At 38.5% G+C, this 16,101-nt stretch overlaps 1 long non-coding RNA gene across 29 annotated transcripts in view; it reads right to left on the reverse strand.

The window, feature by feature from the left end:
• The window catches only part of LOC126913330 (uncharacterized), a 275,232-nt gene that overhangs the window by 121,138 nt on the left and 137,993 nt on the right, over nt 1-16,101 (reverse strand). The gene's annotated exons all lie outside the window — the stretch shown is intronic.

Below are 16,101 nucleotides of genomic sequence, written 5' to 3' on the forward strand. Positions count from 1 at the left end.
TTGTTTTGTTTTCATGGAAATTATCAGTAATGCAAACATAGAAACACACTGCTAAAGTACAGCTAAGAAAAGAATATTTGGAGGCAATCATTCAGGAAGAAGCATAAACAAGGCAAGGATATTTACCATGAAACAAGGCCATCTGTAAAACTGCACCTATTCCAGGGGACTGCAGATCATTAGGGAAGTGCAGATTCTTGAAGTGGTTTGAAAGGAAGGCTGACGGATGAGTTGACATATACACAAGCACACCTGCACTATAGAGAGTACTGCAGGAAGTGGGATTATTTTTATAACTTGAAGTTTTCAAGATATACATTTAAAGAATAGGGAATGTCCGAGGAGAAAAAAAAAATCTTTGATTTCCTCCAAATAATATTAAATCCTAACCACAGGCTTGTGTTTGTGTGCATACACAGTCAGAGGCATATACTGTTATACATGCCTAGATGTAAAAGGAGATGTGATCTTAAGCCTGAAGAAGCATCCCCAAAACATTTTAGAATAGTGAACTAGATGAGAAAAATAATAAAAGGCAATGAATTTCAAGTGAGACAAATTCAGTTTTAAATGTTGTGGAAGCAATCAGTGCCATTAGCAAAAAACAGAACACATAGCTTTCTTCAAGAACCCATTCTGATTAATTTTAAAAAATGTGTGAAACCTAGCTGATTCTTGCTGCTAAGCTCTTCTGCTCTAGTCACAGGAGAGGAAGAAAACTGGCATACTTAAACATAAATTTGGCTGGATTAGTAGGAAATCTACTGTAGTCATAAATGGAAAGTATTCAAAGTAAAATGTCAGTTGTAGAGGATGACAGGAGTCAGTGTTAGAGGTCCAGATTTGAAATATTTACACAAATATAACATAGACAGCAATGTGGAAAGCAAAGATTTCCAAGTTTGCAGATAGCACTTAATTAGCAAGTACTGCAAATAATGAAGGAATGTACTGTGAGAAATCAGACCGAAATGGAGGAAAGCCTTGAGCTGTCAGGTGAGAGAAGCTCTAATTACAATGCAGTTTTCAAAAAGCAATATACAGGATATCTTTAATGTTAAACTTTTATGTAGGGGCTAACCATTAAAAATTTCAGTAACAAGCATATACATAGTTTGTTTTTTTTTTGTTTGGTTGTTGTTGTTGTTTTGTTTTGTTTTTTACTGTGATGTGTTTGGTTTGTTGGATTTTTTGTTTGTTTGTTTGTTTTTGTTGGTTTTGTGCTTTGTTTTGTTTTTTTTTGAGACACTTCATACTTCTTACTCTAATGAGTGAGTCACAGAACTGAAGTCATTCCACATCCATTGCAGGAGCTTTGGCCCAGATACAACAAATCACTTAGGCATTTACGGGGATTTTGATAAAAGAAAGGCCAAAATCACTATGTAACTATCCCCCCTCAACCCCTCCCCACACACACATAAATAAATCTACCAATAAAGTTTCCCATGGTGTGTGATTGTTTGCTTCTTTGTATGCACAGCCCAGCCTTCTCTTTGGCAGCGAGTTGGTAGGTAGCTGCTCTCTAAGTCTCGCACACAACGCTGAGGCTCATTCAGAGCCAAGGAGGCAGAGGGATATTCCCTCTCCATACAACAGCTCAGTCCCCCAGCTCAGCTAGATTGAACACTCAGCTGAGATAGGTGAGGAAATGGTTTCTTTATTTGTGCAAGGATATTCCTAAAACCATGGAAATGCTGACTGTGCCAGGTTCATTCTCAGGGCAGACCTAGATCAGGTCAGCCGTGCCTTTAGTTGAATCTTGAAAATCTCCAGGGATGGAGATGCTCACCTCTTCTCTGGGTCCCTGTTTCAGTGCTGTGCTACTTGCTTCATTAAAACCTTTCTCCTTCTAGTCAGTCTGAGCCTCTCAAGCTGTAGTTTGTGCCAACATCTCACACTGACTACCACTCTTGAGAAGAGCTTGACATTTTCCTCACTTGCCTTCAAGTAGCTGTAGGTTGCATTTAGATACCTTTCACTAAGGAGCTAAGAAGCCCCTTGCTTAGCCAAGCAGGCCTTCTGCTGAATTTCCCCTTCTTCCTGCACAACAGCATAGTTTGTTCCTGAGCTCATAAAGAGATTTCTTTAAAAATCAGCCAGCTCTCTTGGGCACCTTTTCCCTTCATGGCACCTGCCCAGACAATTCTGCCTAGCAATTCCCTGAATAAGCCCAAAGTCTGCTCTCCTACTCTGCTGCTTCCCAGCCCAGCCTTCCTCAAGATCCTGGGCTGTCATGGCACAGCTGATGCTGCCCTCTCTGACTGCACTTGTCACCAGTTCTTCCCCATTTTGAGCAGCAGGACAGGTGGAGCATTGCACCAGTTGGTCCCTCTAGAATTTGCACTGTAAAATTATGGGTTATAACAGCAGTTAAAATAGTCTCCTTAATGTTAACATTCCTTAGTCTGCCTCTTCTTTAGAAAATCAATACCTTTGGGTTAATATTTAATGAAAAATTGAAAATGCTGTTGTAAACAATATATCATTGCAGGTGACTGTTATGCTTAAGAGCTCCTTCAGATAAACTGTAAATCTTAGGCTGTGTGATCTCTTTCCTAAGAGTTTTACAGAGAGTTCTCTCTGAAGTGCTAATATTAAAGTAAAAGGGACAGTAGATACTGCCAGTTGGACTTTTGCTTATTATTTAAAACTGAACTAAGAGCCAAACTCTACTTATGTCAGAGCATTCTTGTATATGGCCTATAATTACATCACTATCTTTTTCTTCCTTCAGAAAAATTAACCTTATCTTTGGGAAGTATATGAGAAGCAGATTTGGGTTGGGAACTGGTCTGACAGCAAGGGATATCATTTTCTTGCTCTTGTTAAGTAGACAGACAACTTCTCCCAGAGAAACCAGACTGCTGTTCAAAATTCAAAGCAGTACTGAGAGTGAGGGCAATGTAGATGCTACAGCCTAGAAGATGAAAAATATAACTAAAACTCACCTTTACTAAGAGTATGCTATTGAACATTTGCAGACTAGTTAGTATCCCTGGTACATTTTAAAAAACAAAAGCACAAATACCAGAGCAGTATCTATGCTATACATTATCCTGTTGCTTTGTGCATCTTACAGGTGTTCCAGGGAGTTCCATAGCCTATGTGTGCTCTGCACATTCAATTATTTCTGATTATCAGAACATAGACAAAAGAAAAATTAGTAACAGACAATGTGCAAAGATCCTGTTCCTTGCTGTGCTATTCCAACTTTAATTCACTGAGGTCCAACTGATTTTACAAATGTGGTAATGTGGCGGTACACCAAGCTGTAGAGTGGACTAAGCAAAGAAAACACCCAGATTGTGGCAAGTTAACCAACAGAGTTCTGAGCTCAGCTGCTAGCTCTGGCTGCATCTGCGCTGTCATCTTAGCTTGAGGTTTGAACTTACACTTGAACCCAAATTCCTTAATCATCAGATGTGCCTGCAAGTTGGCTTTTACTTGCTCTCCAGTTGAGAAAGCCAACTGGCTTTCCAGGTAGTGAAATTCAGGCACTATATTACATCTCCTCTGACTTCAGAAGTAGTATGATTCCAGCAGATTTTCTTACCGGATTTATGTCCAAATCTGAGCAGGTCTACAGAAGGCGATAAAGGTAGACTTGTGATTACCAAGCTTTAAAAACACTGAAATATCCAAGACTTAAGCTATGAATGATTATGTGACCAAAAATATCATTGGCACCTTTTATTTATTACTCTCCATTTGCAAAGAAAATTGTCTTGTCAAGGTTTGAAAATTGTCATGCATTTAAACATGGGCTTCAATGTTCTTATACACTGTCACTCAACACAACATGTTTCTGCTCTGAAATGCATCACAAATATCATCTTCCAGTTGATAATGGCTGCCCTGGTAGTAACAGTAAACAAAAACTGACAAATTTCTGGACAGTAGTCATTGAAAAATATATATGTATATATTGCAGGTTCACATGCAGAGAAAACTCTCAGTCTTTAAGCTCATTCTCAGCTCTCACATCCAGACCATACCTAAATTTCTTTACATGTGCTAAATCTAAGATAATCTTCCTCTCCATCTGCATATCTACAACTTTCACCCAGGCTCTTTCAGCCTAGTGAGTGCATCACCCTACTGTTGGGACTTGAAAATGTAGTTTCCCATAGGGTTACTGCAAAGATTATGCTCTTACCCATCTATGCTACCTCTATCACCCCTCTCTTCAGCTCCATCTACACTTGCTTCCTTCTACATAACATTAAACTACAAGACAGCATTCACTGTATTTTTTCAGCCCTGTTTGGTTAACTCTGCTCATGATTGAATGCTGCTGTGTGTGTGTCCAAACAAGCACATCTATGCTTTTCTCAAGGCTCACCTCCAGACTTGCAAGGTTCTCACATTAATTTCCTCCAAACTGCTTCTGGGGCTCTCCTGGACCACCACACTCAGAGGACAGTTTGGCAATGCTTGGCTACTTATGTGCTTAGCCCACTGCTTGCACTATTGATCTGGTGTTTACCTTTCAGTCCCCTTTCTGCAGGTTTATTGTTTTATGGCTCACAGCTAGATGCAGACCTCTCAGGGGTGTATGTTTTCTTCTTCCATTTCATGTTTACGTAGTATCCAGTATGGTACTTTCATGACTAGGCCTTTGTAAATAAAGAACAACGTGTATCAAGTAGTTCACTTGTGTAAACAGAGCATTTGTGACTATTTTGGAATGGTCATACATGCTACCAGTCTGCAGTGGTGCTGGGAGGCTTAACTTTGGGCTAGCAAGTCACATGGTAGATGCAGACACATCCACCTGAAGAACTGCCTCCCATGGAGAGCAGTGCACTTCATCTCCCCGCAGCACCACATGCTCCTTCCTCTTCTGAGCAAGCTAATGTGGAGATGTGCTGATGTCAAGCAGACAGAGGAACCAAGTCCAACAAAGGAATACACAAAACAAACTTTCATCCAATACTCTTGGCAGCAGCTTGTTCGAGATTTGCAAAAGTTGTTGTTAACTCCCACCCTGAAAATTCTCACTACTTCTGCAAGCCGAAACAGATGATTTTACTGGGTGAAAGCCACGTCAAGCCCAGCCTCCAAGAGTGTTTAATTAGTCCTGCAAAGGGGAACCGCTTCGTCTGGTCACACCAAGGAAGGCCTCCGCTGGGGCAGGTCCAGCTGGAGGAGCAGAGCTAGGGCTGCCTTCCAGCCTGTGGCAGCACTTCAAGCATGTGTGCCTGGGTGTGCCAGGGCAAGCTCTGGACATAGCAGCCCAAAAGGGGTTAGTATTTAAAATAGCTGGGTGCCCTCTGGTCTGCTCCCTTGGCTGAACCTGGGGGAGGCAGGACCTGTGCCACTTAGGGCGTACCTCGGATGCACTGTCGTGGTATAGTGGCTTGGATATTGTCGATCATCTTTTATTTATTTATTTATTTATTTATTTTTATTGCTTCTCATTTTCATCTGGGTATGGAACCAGGCACATTTCTGAAATCTTGAATATGCTTCAGGACAATAAAATTATTTTTGGTCAAAAATACCAATTTGCAAAATAAATAAATTAAAATTAAAATTAAAAATAAAATTTAAAAATCTTTCTCTGGAAATGAATTCTATTTCTGTATCTTGATCACTCATATAGAAAAATATGCTTCATAATGTTTGAACTGATGCTTCTGATCTAAAAATGTGTCTTTGTTGGCTCTTACCTGCAGATCAAGAAAATTAACAAGTAAAAAACAATGCTGGCTTACTGTGTGTTTTGAATGTAAGTTAAAAACAATCTGAAATCCACAAAATGTTGACCTCTGAGCAGTAAATTCAATAAAAGAGAAAGTGGGTCAAACTGAAGCCATCTAAGGCTCATCTTGAAGTTAATCAGGATGAATAATATTTTCCTTAGTAATAGTAACTATTTTCCTGTTGATGGAACAGTATTTTAGGTTGTGTGTTTGATTGTTGGTTGAAATGATTTAGGCTGATAGAAGCTCCAAAAATGACAGTTTTGCAGATGAGTTCAGACTGGTAAACAGAAAAGAACATCAAGAAGAGGAGAAGAGGAGGAGAGATTAATAACACAGCCCTATGTCTACATGATCTGTAGAAATTTTCTTGATAAAGAATGGTTGTTCTGAGGGTCCTTACCGTAAGGCGCAGATAAACTGGAGCTGACTTTAGAAAGCTCTCTGGAAGTTACACATGGAACAAAATGTCTGTTCATCTCTGACTGTCAGTAACGTGATGTGTATAACAAGACAGAAGAGCATGTTATTGGACAAGTGTTTGTTGAACCAAGTGCTTACATCTGTTTACCTGAGAGCTGTCAGTTTACTACACAGACTATACCCTATTAAATAACATGCACTGCCTGTCTTTCACAAATAAGCATGTTTGCAGCTCTGATTAGGCTAGCTGATTATTGGATTGTAGTTAAACATTTGCTTTTTTTCCAGCAATGGTTACTTAAGTGGTTTCCAGTTCATGAAACCACTGCTATGGTATGGACCATTAGAAAATTAAATTAAATGAAAATGTCAAATATGCTTTGCATAAATCCAGAAGAAGGAGGGACCTGGAGATTTGTCATTCTCACCATGTAGTTTAATTGCACTTTTCAAGTGTCTGTATTAGGTAGACAGAGAAAGATACAATTGGAAAACAGATTCTGTAATGTAGCATCGATGGTTAACAGTCTAATAAAATATTTATCTCCTCAGTTTTATATTACTGTGGTCTCCTGTGCAATGGAACTGCTAATTACAAACATCAATTATCATAAGGGAGACTATTTTTTTCATAGAAGGATCTGTGAAAGGCTGAAATACTGTTACAAATCTGTGAAATAGAAACTTATAACTACAGTTTCAGAGAACAAGAAAAAAATAAAACTAAATCCTGAAGTTCTGTCTTAGTGTAGCCAAAGAGGAATTCATTATCAATTTGAATAGAAAATTGACTTAGTACTGTAAAACAAGTGGCATTTCATGGCCAGAGGTCATTACATTTTTCTACCTCAGAGGATTTCATCTGTACAGAATTTCTACCTTTTAACAACCTTTTATTAATTCTTCCAAACACATGCATTCTTTGTCCCCTTTCTTTGACTTTCAAGACTTTGACCAAGAGCAATGGCTTTTATGGCCCTTGTTTTGGATGTAAAGTATGGAACCTAGGATCTTTTTAATAGACTATGTTTGCGTGTAAGATTACATTCTTTTGTAAAAGCAAAACAGATTTTCAAGTTTGGAGTACTGTTCTGTAAGTCTCTGTGTATCCAAAGAAAAAAATATATACATTTCTTATTGATTCAGAGCTAGTTTCAATCCATGTAGCTTCAAATGTCAAAAAATAAGGGCCTTGCTCTCAGCTACTCATTTGAGCTCAGTGGGGACCACCAGGGAACCCTCAGAGGTTCTTTGAAGGACTTGCTCTTCAGAGCTGTGTATTTCTCTTGCACAACTGTAGAGAGAGCTGAAAGACTCAGTAGATACTTTTCAGGTAGCTAAAGTTAGATGAGACTAATCCCACCATAGCAGGCCAACATCCGCTGTTAAAAGTACCCACTGATAACACAGCCCCAGATTCCTACTTTATAAACTGTAGGGTCTTTGCAGCAGAATGGGATACACTCAGATCCATTATTATCCAAAAATCAGCCATGGTCAAAACCATAGGTCACTTGCTTTTGTTTGTATCTGACCAATATGAAAGTAGATTGAGAAATTCCAATGATAAACTTTCAGGTTGATTTCTGCTTCCCAGAATATTGCCTCTGCATTTTATATTTATTTATTTTTTAAATACAGCTAGCATAACCGTAGCATGATTTTAAGCTATCCCATCATTTTTGTTAAATGGACCAACTGCTCAGTCATATCAGAAATGTATTTATTATGCATCATTTAACAGTGAAATGTTTTTGACATCGCATATGCTACGATATTTATATCCCACTCTTTGATGCTTTACATGCTGCTGAAAACATTCTCATTAAACACAAATCAGATCCAAATATTAGTGAAGGCTTTTAAAGCTGCGTAAAGGCATTTTCATGTATAGAGCAGATAGCTGATATGATCAGCTTCTCAGAGACAGGGCCTGTGGCTGTTAAATAACTTTCCCTCAGATGTTATTTTATGTTAGCTTAGAAGACCAAGCTCTTCCCTTGTTTGTATTTGTGTAGCTGTGTGGAAGAAATCTGGTTGAGCCAGTGCTGCTTAATCTAGCAGCATTTTCTGTCTCTATTGCCCTCTTTGCCTTCCTGACAATCTGATCTGGTCAAACATTTAACCTCATAGTTCAGAGATCAGCTAAGACGTGCCCTCATTTGACCCATGTGAACAATAATAAGACCCCCTTTCCAATAGTCTTTGCCCTAACTAACTCAGATACAATGACAAATAACTTGGCAAGGTTTAAAGCCACTTTGAAACTTGCTCAGTGTCTGAGGAATGTTTTCAGCTGTTTTCAAGAATCTCACACTTTGTGTTTCTTGCATTAAGAATTTTACTAATTCCTCCCTCATTGTTTGTTCTCATATGACATAAGATATAAACAGATCTACTGACCTCAAAAATGTGTTTTTCTTGCAAAGGGAGTAATTTCTTTAAGAAAAACAGTATTTAGTTAAAACGTCTAAAAAAGTTTTGTTTTGTTTTCTGCACAAAGGTCTAATTTGGTTTCTTCAGCTTCTAACACATGCTTTCAGCGGGGGTTTGGACCAGATGGTCTTCAGGGTCCCTTCCAACCTAAACTATTCCATATGCATCTTCAGCTATTGAAGTAAAAGCTGGTTTCAACTCTTTTGTGCTGTGGGCTGCTGAGTACAGCACAGGCTGTGTAGCAACCAACTTCAGCAGCTGAATTGCACTAGTCCCTCCAAGGTTTCTCAGTGCAGTTCTAACCTGCAGCACATAGAAGTGGTTTATAAGTCATGTATCTCAGCACTTCTTATTCTGTGCAACCAGGACAAGTCCTTCCCATACTAACAACGTGCTTCCTTCACCAGAGCAAAACACTACTCTAGCCTAGATAAATGCCCTTCCCTTTAAGGATAAAATAATTCAAACACTTTAGTAGCTTTTGCACTGCACTTCTGTCCTAAGTATGAAGATAAATTCTGATATATTACCATCCAAGTGGGTTATGATGAGAGCATTATATAATTCAAATGGAAAGACTCACAGTTTTCCAGTTTCCACAAAGTTCTATTTTCCAGGTCTAGAAGGTCTAAAGAGCCTAGCACTGGAAACCGTAGCATTCATTTATTCACTGCACACTAAAATACAGCATTAAAAATATAAAAATGGTCCAAAGCAAGGAGACTAGGAATTGAGAGTGCTGAGGTCTTGCTATATGAACTTGTGGTATCAGACCGTGACTTAAACTACCACAAAAAAGCCCAGGTCACTACAAGCTGATATCTCAATCAGTACACATAAGGGCCTCTCAGAACTCTGACTCCAGAAGTCTAGAAATTCTCTACTCAGCATTTACAAACTGGGATTTTTCAAGATTTTGTTTTCTCTTGAAAAACATAAATACGAACAACAAAGAGCACAGACTGGACACCTCCATCACCCCTGCCAAATTTTGTTTCTGTTTCCAATCATTAAAGTATCACACACACACACACACAAAAGGTAACCAAAATAGTTTGATACAGACAGAATGATGTATCCTCCCCTAATTTTGTTCTTGGAAATAGTCATTTTGACTGAAATTTTCCAGAAAGATTCAGTCTGAGGCAGATACCCAGTATGCAAAATTTCAAGCCAAATAAAGTTTGGCAGAGTTATAAGCAAGAGAAGAATGATTTTGTGATGGAACTTCTGGGCAATTTTAATAAATGGTGCCACCAGACCACTCTACTACACATACAAAAGGTACTTAAAATTTTATAGCTTTTCTGGAACTCACTAGCATTTTTTTCATCCCCCCAAAGTAGCTTGGTGCAAAATTTCTGGATGTGTTGTATTAATGAGTACTACAAGTGACTGAACACAACCAAATGCAGCACTAGAAGCTTCAGTTTCTAGTGGAAAAAGAAGGAAAAAGATGTTTTACAGGAATGAACAGATCTGGGACTGGATGTGTGCAAATGCACATATTCACAAGACTGTTTGCATCCTTTGCAATGTGGCAAACTTTTGCATAAAAGAAAATACTTCTGATGTAATTCCAGAAGCAGTAAAGGTTTTAAAATATTTTCAGTGACAAGAGTCATTGGACTAGAGACAGCACTGATTACTATTTATCTTTGTATACATCTGAATCACAGAATCACAGAATTATTAAGATTGGAAAAGACCTCCAAGATCATCAGGTCCAACCATCCCCCTAACACCACTATCACCCACTAAACCACCCTACCACCACTACTCACCCTGCCACCCACTAAACCACCCTACCGCCACTATCACCCACTAAACCATGTCCCTAAGCACCACATCCAAACTTTCCTTAAATACCCCCAGGGACGGTGACACCACCACCTCCCCAGGCAACCCATTCCAATGCCTAACTAAAGGCTGAAGATGTCAGTATGAAGCTTCATACTGCATCAAGACATATTTGTGGAAATAGTCATTTAAGATTATCAGCATTAATTCTGAAAATACAATTTTATGCACATATACTTGCATTTGTACATATACCCACTAATCAGAGCACAGTTTGTTCAGGCCTAATATCATTCCGTTTTCTTATGATGTTGTTGAAACAGAATTTGCTTGATTAACTTGTTACATTAGTGCTTAATTTAGTATGAACAGTAGTTCTTGCATGTACTTTTAGCATTTGTCAGCAAACTGATTGATTAATACTTCAACTTTCAGAGACTTTCTGACATCTTTAAATTGTGCAATGTAACATAAATGAAGAAGAAGCTAATGCAAAACATCTTTAAGCCCTGGAAAAGGAAATCCACTGTTTACGACCAAAGGCAACCACCACATTGATTATTCCACTTGTGAACTTTTACTTTAATCGGGAAGAACAAACTGTACTAAAGAAAATATTGTTTTCTCCTCCTGTCCATAAACTTCTTGTCCTTTTTGCCACAGCACCAGTTTCGCTGAGGCCATGCTCCCCTGTCCAACAGCAACTGAACTGAGAAACTGTTTGCTTTGCACAGGTCAGGTGGCCCTGAGACAAAGAAAGCTTTCACTTACTGAGCACAGGTAGTGTCGGATTGGGTGAATTTATTCAGTGTTTCCACTAATGGTTCCTGGAGCTAGCCAGTAAGAAATAAAAAGTTATTTTATGCATTATTTCCTATACTTAAAAATAGTTTAAATTATAAACTGGCTAAAGATTATCAGAACACACAGAGGAGTTCAAGTGTTTCAAAAAATTAGTCATTAAACAATGGAATGAAGTAGACAGCAGAAGCTACATCCTGGGCTGCTTTTGTACTGTTTCCAAACTACGAGCAGCTGAAACACTTCAGTTTCCATTCTCACATCTCCTGTCCTCTGGTAGAGCATCTTTAACCCATTCTCTGCTCATGTGTCCCAGCTGGAAACCTTCCTCATGGCCTCAAGAGACAAAGCGGTACTTGAGGAATGCTGAGTAGCAGTGTGCCCACCCACACTGGCAGCACCTCACCCAGATTGCCACTGCCAAAACTTGAGCTGATGTTGTACCACATAGAGAAAAGACAGAGACCTGGCACCACCACTGGGAATCAGCTTAGGTTTGTTAAAAATGTTAGGAGTTTAGTCACTTACTCCACAGAAACAATATGCCCTAAACTTTTTAAGCTGAAAGAAAATGCAGGGGTATCCATACTAGGACAAAGAAGGTCAGGAAGAAAAAATAAATTTAAAAAAAATAAACAAACAAACAAACAAAACCAGTATGCTCTGAAGTTTAACTTGTTTGTGGAAGAAAACATTATAGAATGATTGGAAGAGTAATCTCATGAATATCACCTGGGGAGCATTTTATTTCTTGCCTGTATGCCACCTACTATTTCAGCAGATGAGAAACTGAGACAAAGGACCAGAAGCTCATGTCGATGAAGGATTAGCAATGCATGATCTTAATTGTCTCCCACTCATAAGACCCCCTTTGATAGTAGAAATATGTGAGAAAGAGTGAACGGTTAACATGTTGATTGAGAGGTACTGGTGTCTCTCGCATCACACATGCACAGAACAGCCTTCAGCAGAGAGCAGCAGTGTGTGTACTGAAAGAACAGAATAACAGCTTGGGAGACAGGTACAGCTGGGTCAAGTTCCCGATGTGCTTCATTCTGTAAATCACCAGGTTTACTCCTGCAGAGGGGACAACACCAGGCCCTCAAAATAATTACAGGACTAAACATTTCCTGCTCCTTCCAAGAAGGTGAACCTTCACAATCACTGTCTTGTAATCCTGTAGATGAATCAATGACTAAGATTCACTGCCAAAGAAGCTTCACTTGTATTAACTTTAACAGTGAAGAACCTAAGCACCTAGATTACTGAAAATGGGAATAGAGCATGTCTGCATTACATAAGGCAGTGTTGTGTTTGAGGTATCCAGACGATCTCCAACCACCCTGCACAGTGTACTGCCAGCACCTGTCCTCAAAGCACAGCAGCTGTGTGGTCAGACAGGCTCTGATTCTTGGGCTAGCTTATTCTGCCTGGGGAAAGGAATCTCAAATATAGTAGTAGTATATTGTATTGTGATGAAATTTGCTTTTCAGTGTTCTTGTAAAATTGCTTTTTTAAAAACAAACAAAACAAACAAACAAACAAAAAACACCACAAAACTGTTCTCTCGCTATTCATTCAATGATAGATGAATTTGCAGAAGTCACTAAAAAAAAAAAAAAGTGATTCTAGCAAGGTATTTTGGAATTTATAGAAACCAATTAGGATAGTGCAACATAAAGAAATTCCAGTTAGGAAGCAGGAGTTAAATGAGTGAATTAGAAAGGCTCCTCCATTCAAGGAGAATACTGCTGTATCAAAAGAGTATGTTTTGGCTTGGACTAAGCAGAACTGCACTTCCAAAACAGCAGTATTTGTCTCTGTGACCTGGAAGCCCAGTTATTTTGTGAGTATAACATTTTTTGGAAGTTTTCAGCCACGGTAGAAGTCCATTTCTGAGGCTTGTGAGAGTTGCTAGTTATAATATTCTTTTCTACATAGATCTCTAAAGCTAATCTACTTCCAGGGCTATACACCAAATATCAGGGGATGGCTAAGGTAATTACTGTGAGGGCACAGAAACAGAAATAGAAAAATGGGGCAGTTTCCAAAGACTAAGATCAATGTGAGATCTTCCTCTTCTTTGGAAACAGATTTCTATGCAGCACATGTCCTCTGAATCACCAGTAGAAGAAAGCAAACTGAAAATGATTAAACTAAAATGATTATTCCTCAATGACTTCTCTTTTTAAGGATCTAAAATTAGTATCCATCTTATTTAACATAGCCCTCTTGTGAACAAGAATAGTTTACTCATTAATGGTGCGCTTTCTGAAAAATTGATTTCATTGTCACAATCAGTGAGAGGCTAATGAAAGAGTTGTTTGTATTGGAGCTAACTTATCATCTCTGCAGAAGTCTGCAAAAGCAAAGTCCCTGAACCACCACAAACTTGCATGTTTTCTTGAAAGGCCTGCACACAATGAACTTAGCCTCATGATTCAGTTCACTAATATTTGCATGAGAAATGAAAAATGAATCTACATCTGAATACAGTGAGTGTCTTTCTGAGAAACTGAGAAGGAGAATACACGGTGAAGAAAAAGAAACCCGTGGTTGAGTTTTCTGCTTTGGATTAGTGTAATGGAAAATGCTATTCCCCAGTCACCTTCTCGACTCCTATTTATTACACAATGTCCTCTTGCTTTCCAGTTCAGTTCATGCAGACTTTCATGTTTTTGCTGAACATTTTCTTAGGTACCCCAGGCCAAAAAATTAGATCTGCTTTTTTTTTTTTTTCAAACATGTAGCCAAGTCTAGGCCAGACACTCAGCTGGATAAAACCACAAACTCTCAGTAGAGACAGTATCCCAGAAATTGCACTTCCTCTGTCTACCTACTGATCAGTAAACTGCCACAACATCTTTAGCCATGATTATCTCCTTTGCTTTATTCTTCTAACAATAAAACACCAAAAATCCATATCCGCAGGTTTTGTTTCTGAACAATGGAATTCTCATAAACATCAAGTTGCTGATACTTGCGTGATGCAATACTTTCTCAAGCTACATAATTCCTGGACAAAATTGAACCACTTTTTCCAGGGTACGTGAAAGCATTTGATGCTTCTGAGGGCTGTATTCACTAAGAATCACACAGGAGAAGAGCTTCAGGATTTGGCCAAACATTACACAATGCTCTGTATCAGTAGAACTTTTCAGATAATGAGCTGATATATGTTTTGGTTTTTGAGATTTCAAAAAAAAAATAAAGTTATGATTGTAAGTCTTAGCCTAACTTTTTATTTTTTAACACAGTTGTTGTCATAATAAATTTTCTATACACTAAGGAGGGAATTAATTTCAGAAATATTTACCTTGGATTGGGTCACATTTTCAGAAGATCAGAGTTATCAACATTGTGACTTTATACCACTTGGTACTGATCCCATTTGTAAAAATGTGTTCACATTGTCTGTGATACACTTTTCTAGAGAAAGAGCTCATTTTATGAGCTGAAGTTATTCAGTATGGAATAAGCAAGCAGGGGACCACAGCGGAAGAATAATATGTGAACATGTAGAGCTTCTTGAAGTAGTGGAGATTAAAGGGAGATTAAAAGAAGCTGACATCCTCCCTCAAGGACTATTTTCGTACTGATTTTAAAGCCTGGAATACCAGCACTGGCATTAATCAGAGATCATGCATGACAATAACACAGTAGGATATCTATTCCTCAGCAGACTCAGGGGAGAATTAGCCTCAATCTATGCCTTCTGTGTGAGTGAGTGTGTGTGTATGTCCATGTGCATGTGTGTGTTTATACACAGCTCCATTTAACAGCAAGCTCAGCTTTCTGAGATGAGGTTTCTTTGCTGTTTCTTGAATCTCATTTTGCTGCTTCATGAAGAACATCTATCACTAGTACTGTAGACTTGACTGAAAATTTTAAGCAATGGAAAGACATATACAATAAAGCTATTATTAAAACAAAATGGGGAAGGATTAATGAATCCACAGATTTTGACTACAGAGAGTGGGAATCGTGCTTATAGTAAAAATGTTGCTTAGCTCTCTTCACTCTGACACTAACCTGGTGATTTTGAAGTGGCACAGATGGTTGAATTTTCCTTCTGTAGGAAGAGAGTCATCTAGCTCTCTCCCCATCTCTCTCTCCCTCTCTCTTCCTCTCATTCATTTCTCTCATTCTTCTCTCACACTTTGAGGAAAACTCTTTTTTTTTTTTTTTTTTTTTTTTCCAGTGGCTCCAAGGAAAGCTGCCATCTGCAACAGATCAACTATCAGATCTATTCTTTCTACTATTGACAGGGTATTTTGACAAGTATTGAGCATCCAGTTTCAGCTGAAATGAAGTCAGTATAGCCAGGTACCGTATCTTGATAAGCAGAATCCATTTATTTTTCTTCTCCTAGATTCTCTAATATGATAGTTGTAACAGCAACAGAATAAGAAAGAGTTTAAAAGAGTACGAGACAACAGCTATATTATCAAGTCACTGAAAAATTACCCAGCATACAGGCATGTCTACTTTGCTACAGCCAGCATTAAAAAAATACCAACAAATGCTGTCACCACCATTTCTGACTAGAAAAGAACAAAACGCTCTTGCATTTTGGATATGATTTTTTTTTTCTCAAATGCTTCTATTCTAACAGGCAATAATTGTACAGGTGTTCTCCTTCCACTCCAGGGAGAGAGAAGGCAGGCAGAATATCTGAGAATCAATAGTAAAATACTGGCTTCTCAGAAGATCCTGGGACAATTATACTAAACTTCAGTGGGAGCAGAATTTCTGCCAGAAGTTATGAGGGTTCATAAGAGGAATGGCTCTATTATTATATTTCTTTGGAGACTAATCTTCATTCATTGTTCTAGTATGCTGCACAGATCAGAAGCAGTTTTCTTGCTGACTCAGACTGTTGGATGTTGATCATGTCTAATATAAAACCACTTCTAGCTCAGGCTAAAATAAT

The sequence above is a fragment of the Cygnus atratus genome, chromosome 5 (genome assembly GCF_013377495.2).
Source record: "Cygnus atratus isolate AKBS03 ecotype Queensland, Australia chromosome 5, CAtr_DNAZoo_HiC_assembly, whole genome shotgun sequence".
Taxonomy (NCBI): Eukaryota; Metazoa; Chordata; class Aves; order Anseriformes; family Anatidae; genus Cygnus; species Cygnus atratus.